The following is a 6,816-nucleotide window of genomic DNA, read 5'->3' as shown; positions in this document are numbered from 1 at the left end:
AAGCACGCAATAGACAAGTGTTATATAGCATAGTCTACGCATAACATGACTATTATCATGTGCCACTGAGGTTTTCAGATACAGATTACTCGAATCACTGGTATTCCTATTTCACTGTCTGAATATAGCCTACATAAAGTATGGAGTTGGGAGTGGACAGTACATGCTGTTAACATCGCGCCTCCTAGTGGTTGTCAGGTGACAATGACACAGGGCTTCCACCAGTCTCTGCTTCCACTTGTAGGATTACAGTAAAAAAAAAAAAAAATTGAAAAAGAACTTCGGAGGACCTCCTCCCGCTAAGTTAAGCAGCTGGTATATGAGCATTACCTGACTGACCACCAAGGAGAGTAGGTGACCTCAAGGGAGAGGACAAAAGGCATAACAATTAGAACTAAGAGTGGGAGCCAGACAGATACAGAAAGCCAAATAGCCTGGAGTCAGATTTGATACAGCTAGTCATCTCAGGTAGCTCAGGTAATAGCTCAGTGTGTCACACAGCATTCTCGATGTGTGAGTTTGTGTGTCTGTATGTAATTACAGTTGTGCCAGATAGATAGATACAGTAGATAGATAGATAGATAGATAGATTGATTTCTCTTAGGACAAACACAGTATCTATAGATGCTCTATTTATCCCAAGAGAAATGTAAGCAAATCATGTGGCTTATGATTCAATAAATTGGAATAATACAATCGCTACTAAATAGCCTATTTTCCATGTCAAACTATGACCCCAACTCGGCTACATGCGCTCTTCATGACAAATACCCTTGTCTGTCTGATGTCTGTGATTGGCACTTATGGCATGCCATTTCTCTGCAAAGGTGTTTCGGTACATGTCCTGTAGGCACTGCTAACGCTACAACTAGAAAATAAAGATATGCAAATCATGTGGCTTATGATTCACTCATGTGCACAAACAGAACATGAACAGAACTAAATACTACGGATGTAAATAGAACAGTGGGATTGAAGTCTAACACAAAGACAGATTCCAGGCAGGGAACTGACACGTCGATGGCACTGTGATGCCGTATGCATAAGTGGAAGCGATGTGACAAAGGCGTCTGCCAAATAGCATAACCAACCATAACCATCTGAGATGGTATGGTATGTTATGGTAGTAGAGTGTGTGACATGGATGTCGTGCAAAAACTGAACAATGCAAAGGTATAACCAAAGACAAGTGGCAAGTACTTAGGAGTGCCCTAATACTAACTGGGTTTATCCAGTAAGACCAGGTTGCAGCCGTAATACCCTGGACCCACTGATTTGGGTCATTCACAACTGGGGACTTTTACAGTTCAGTGAATGGGAACTCAGTTGCCCTCTGGAAGTAATGTGCATTTGAGGTTAACTGAGCTCAAGCCTGTGTGAGTCACACAAGCTTCATTAACTCCCAGAAGCCCCTCTGAGTAGCAGAGAGTCACGTTTCCTCAGCACGGCCCCAGGAGACACAATGGGGCTGAAAACCAAGGCTTGCACCTAACACAGGTTCAAAGCACAGACTTACCGTGGGCTTATGGTGTGTGTGTGTGTGTGTGTGTGTGTGTGTGTGTGTGTGTGTGTGTGTGTGTGTGTGTGTGTGTGTGTGTTTTACAGTTTTTGCCTATTGCTTACACACGTTTTGCAGCATTTGGCTCATTATGTCAAACTCTACACACTTTCTGACAGAAGAAGAACCAGAACCTTAAGAGGCAGAAATGGAACTTGAAGAAGATCTTCCAGCAGCACTAAGGACCGAATTCGACGAACTTGCCATGAGGTATCATCAACTTCAGGAAGACTATAGCAACATGCAGCAGGACTACAGAAACCGCTGCCAGTCACAGAAAGGGGAAATCAGTAGGTGCTCTTCAGGAGCTGATTGATGCAGAATATGACGGAATGATGATGAAGAAAATGACACAGGTGAGATACTTTAAAACAATTGTAGGATTTTCGGTTGGAAAATGTATGAAGTTTGACTAAGCTGCTAATCACATCCTTGTGCCTCTTTTTCATAGAGCATGGGATCATGAACTTGCAGGGATACTTGAATACGTGAATGATTCTTGTCGCCATCAGTTCTGCATACGTATGTGCTGCCTTTTAGATTGTTGCCCTCTGTAGCGTTGTTTCTTTCTAGCATTCAAACAATATAATTGTTGTTGGTCAAAATATTTTCTCCACTTGCCTACCAGTGTATGGTGCTTGTATTGAGATGTTCTCAAAGTAATGCCGACGCATAATTTGTAATTTAAGCTAAATGCTGTTTACCCACTTTTCAAATTTCAGAAATAGAGTTCATACACCTCCTAATAGAGTTTATGCACATGCACAAAATGCAACCTTTAACATTCTGAAATCACACTACATTATCCAGATTTACACTATGTAGGCTACACTCATCAACACTCTTGAATCATACTATTGATATTGTCATACAAACATTCTGAATGTATTTTTCATAATCTGATATGGCACTTTAGGCCCTGCATTAATGTGAAAAAACTCATTCACAGACTGGAAACAATGTACAAGAACATCTGGATGCCATACAGGAGAGCAAGCAGCCATTCCTCCTTGCAGCTGGACCCAAGAATTACACCATCCATGCACAGTACATGTTCTCGACAAGTACGCTATCCCATGCATGTCAGCCAGTGCAGTTGGTGACTTTGATGAACTGCTCAAGAGTCATTTTGTGTTCGGTACGTCCTAGAACAAAGTACTTCACAATATGTACACCTTTATCCACGAAATAGACGTCGGCCAAGTAAAGGAAACACCTTGGGTAGCAGAACTAGGGGCAAGGGAACAATACAAAAGGGCAAGGGAACAAGATGTTGTGCTATGTTTGTGGCTCTACTTTTGACAACTCAAATATCCTGATTAGGCACCTTAAATTGGCCCAAATTGGGTTGGGTCAGGTGCCTGCCTTCAGGGATGTGATATAAGAAAGGCTGCTGAGAATAAAAAAAAATATCAGATGCAATGTTGATGACACAGTCATTTTGTGCTTTTTTTAAGTTTCCCCCTATTTATCTGGGCTTTTTGCTGTTGTTTTTTGTTCAGAATGCTCTTGTGTGTTTCATGGATATTATGTTCACTAAGCAATACTGTAAAACATTTTCTGTTCTATCATAGCCTACTGTAAACAGTATTTATACTGTACCTCCTGTAGTGAACAGTAAAAAAAAAGATGATTTGCTTTTTACTGGAATTCTTTTAATGTCAACATTATGTGGACATACAATGCCCAACCAAGAAATGTAGTGTAAAAATGCTGGATTGCATGTTTTGCATAGCCTGACGAGCCAGACCCACATGCTGCCGCAAGGGGCGTCTAGATTTCAAGGCTATGTTTTGCATGCAAATACCTGTAAAACTGAAACATAAAAGTCTATGCAGTTTTTGCAATGTCAACAGTAGCCAGTATTTTTGACACCTAGTGCACTCTAAATGACTGCATGTATCTTGTGAAGTAATTTGCAAAAAGAATTTCCAGGGAAGGTCAGAAATGTCCCAAGAAAGAAACCATTACATTTTAGGAGTGATCCCTATCATCGTCGGGATTCCAGAGGCGTTTATGTATTTCGCTTAGTGGTGTAATGGCATGGTATGGCCACGTGGTGGCGATCTGAATAGTTTAGGTTCAAATGATAACCTAGGAAGAACAATGCAGGTGGAGGTCTGCACTCTCTGAGTGCTTTTCTAGTTGATGATATAATCATTAAGATGAACATAGGAACCACAGGAAGGAGTCAGACATAAACTGATGCCTTATTGCCTAATTGCCTTTAAGTTCTCTATTGGCAATAAAGTTCAAAAAAAAAAAATAAACTGATGCCTTGATATAGTCATGATTCATACAACTGCCCTTTTGCACTCTTAAACAAATGTGTTGTAAACAACACAACTTGTCCAGAGAGAGACGACACAGTTTGTGTTGTTTCCAACACATTGCTTCTGTTTATCAGTATGTGTTGAAAACAATACGACTTCTGCTGTTTTTAACACATCTGTGTCCAGATAAGGAGAACACAGTTTGTGTTGTTTCCACATTCATTCTAAGAGTGTGTGATTTTGTTGTCATACCTTCCAAAATGCATTCCAGAATATGTGTATAACCCAGAAAAACCTCCCAACACACGCACACACACACACACACACAGAGAGAGAGAGAGTTGTTGAAAGCTGGTGTATACTCCCAGTCAATTTTATATTTTTGATTATATACCACTAGAGGGCAGTATGCATCTTTGTGATAACTGTTGGAGCAAGCTGTTGCTCTCCACAGGGTTTTGTGGCATTTTGTTGCTACTCATTTCATCTCATTATAGGCCTTAACGTAGAGGGTTATCAGGAGGTCAGATGCACTTACTGTTTGACCAGTTCATTGCTGATCAGAGACTGAAGTTGCTGAAGTTACATGGTCAACGTACTTGGTGTTAACTCTTTTCCTGGGACAAGGCCAGGACATGGAGCATAGTTGACATCACATAGACATCTATCTCTCTCTCTCTTTCTCTTTCTCTGTGTGTGTGTGTGTGTGTGTGTGTGTGTGTGTGTGTGTGTGTGTGTGTGTGTGTGTGTGTGTGTGTGTGTGTGTGTGTGTGTGTGTGTGTGTGTGTGTGGTGAACCTGATTTCTTCAAGTAGCCGTTGTTCCAGGTCCAACAACTCTGTTAACCAATCGCTGCTATGTGATGTCATCAATGTGCGACTTCACCCCCTGTTCAAAATTTCCCTCCCGAAATCAACATCTTTCCAGCTCTGTGTAGGTAAGTCATTGCACTGTTTCTTCTCAACAATTTCCCATGTAAAATAAGTGACTCAATGTGCATTTTCAAAATTATTTATTGTAAGAATGTTGTTTTGGTGCCAGTTTAGTAAGGAGTTTTCGAGTTCAATTCACCTTTTCGTTATAGCCCATATCTAAAGATATCCGTTAGCTGCTAATGGTAAGCATAGTGTTCAGTCAAATTCAGGCAATATTGTAATGACATGTATGTTTACTCCTCAATAGCTGTTAGAAAGTTTTGCATGAGCTTGTTAATAGCAATTTGTAAACTACCACAAGCTTTTATTTTAACCTTTCAATATGTTTGAATTTGCAATGTCATGTAGATTTAGTCAGTTAGGCTACTTGGCTAGAAGCACAGATTTTGGACTACTATTCTCCGATTAGTCTCTTATTAGTGGGCTAAAATCTTTATTTAGTGTACATTAAGAGTTGATACTTATTTTGATCTGCAGAGGGTGCTATTGAGGCAATGTTAGTACAGGTTCATCGTTGATCAACCCGGACCAACATTGATCCTGGGCCGTCATTACCATGTTGACCCAGGAGCAACATTTTCTCATTGATCCTGAGCTAACGTTACCATGTTGACCCAGGAGCAACATTTTCTTGTTGAGCCTGGGCTAACGTTACCATGTTGACCCAGGAGCAACATTTTCTTGTTGAGCCTGGGCTAACGTTACCATGTTGACCCAGGAGCAACATTTTCTTGTTGAGCCTGGGCTAATGTTACCATGTTGACCCAGAAGCAACATTTTCCTAACATTGCACAATTACTGTTCTTTTCAGGGACGCAAAAAAAGAATGTGCCTGCTATCGTAAAAGCTTTACCCAAAAAGAAAAAAACAAGGACAACAATATTCAGCGCCCTGTCAGAGCAGGAAGCAAAGGAGCTGGCCAATGGTTTTGCCACTAGACTGCCATTGGATGTTACTGCTGACACAGTCTGTGACGGAGTGGATGCTGCATCTGCTGATGTACTGTAACTAAGTGTTCTTCCATCCTAGACTAACACTACACTTTCCATTTTCCAGTTACACTGACCCACACTACTGTTTTATACTTATGCCTTATTCTTTATTGCATGAAAATGCAATGCACTGTTCTTTGAAGTCTTCCTGTTAGAGTTCATGAAAACTACTGTTACTGTCTAGTGTTATCCAAAGTTGTCTTTTGTAATGAGACAAAATGCACTCTTGTTCTTCAAAGTCTTATTTTTCATATTCTTGCGTAACATTTGCGTATCCTCATTACAGGAAGACACTTCAGAAATTACAAAGCAACCTGAAAGCAGCCTTGACGGAATCATCAATTTGGATCTCCAGCTTTGGATGCTACTATGTCTTTTCTTATTGACAAGCTGGACAGGGTTGGCAAATGAAAGGCACTAGTTGTCCTTTTAGTTGTGTTTTTTGTTGTAAAGCCACATTGTTTTTTGTCTTAAAACCCCCAGTTGTGTTTCAGTCTAATTAAATGTCATATTATTAGATGTAATTGGGCTTTTTGTCTTTGTTCATACAGGACATCTGAATCAATGAAAGACAATTTTTCATGAATATTTTCATAACATTTGGGGTATTTTATTTGACTTTGTGACACCTATGGTCTTCTGTTAAAAAAACAACTTAAACATACGTAACTAAATTTGATTCCAGGCACATATAGTTTTACCTACAGATCAGCTGATCAGATGTGCAGTATAAGTGCACTTACACAGACATAAAAACACATCCCACTTTCTCTCTTTGCTTCCTGTGGCAAACTTCAAATAGGCTTGGTTCAGTGAGGCCTGTATAGATCGGGTAGCGTATTTGTAGTTTGATTAAATGAGACATAAGAAACTACAAATTTGACTTGCTTCAATACATAAAATCATGCAACATACTCCACCTTGTCTGTGGACGTCGCTATTTGCTGGATAAACAAATAGCTAGCGTATGACAGATATGCCCCAATTATAAACAATTTGACTCAACTAAGTGTAGGTATCAGTGTAAGATACGGTTACAGCACAATCATTCAACAATTA

The 6,816-nt window shown here is 40.0% G+C and overlaps 1 long non-coding RNA gene across 1 annotated transcript; it reads left to right on the top strand.

Annotated features, from left to right (window-relative positions):
- Positions 1 to 4,647: 4,647 nt before the first annotated feature.
- On the top strand, positions 4,648 to 6,281 carry LOC134102840 (uncharacterized). Its single transcript, XR_009941559.1, has 2 exons — positions 4,648 to 4,767; positions 6,044 to 6,281. It is a non-coding gene; the product is annotated as an uncharacterized LOC134102840 (long non-coding RNA).
- Positions 6,282 to 6,816: the final 535 nt, after the last annotated feature.

This window comes from Sardina pilchardus, chromosome 15, assembly GCF_963854185.1.
Source record: "Sardina pilchardus chromosome 15, fSarPil1.1, whole genome shotgun sequence".
NCBI classification, from domain to species: Eukaryota; Metazoa; Chordata; class Actinopteri; order Clupeiformes; family Clupeidae; genus Sardina; species Sardina pilchardus.
This window is presented reverse-complemented; position numbering and strand designations above follow the sequence as displayed.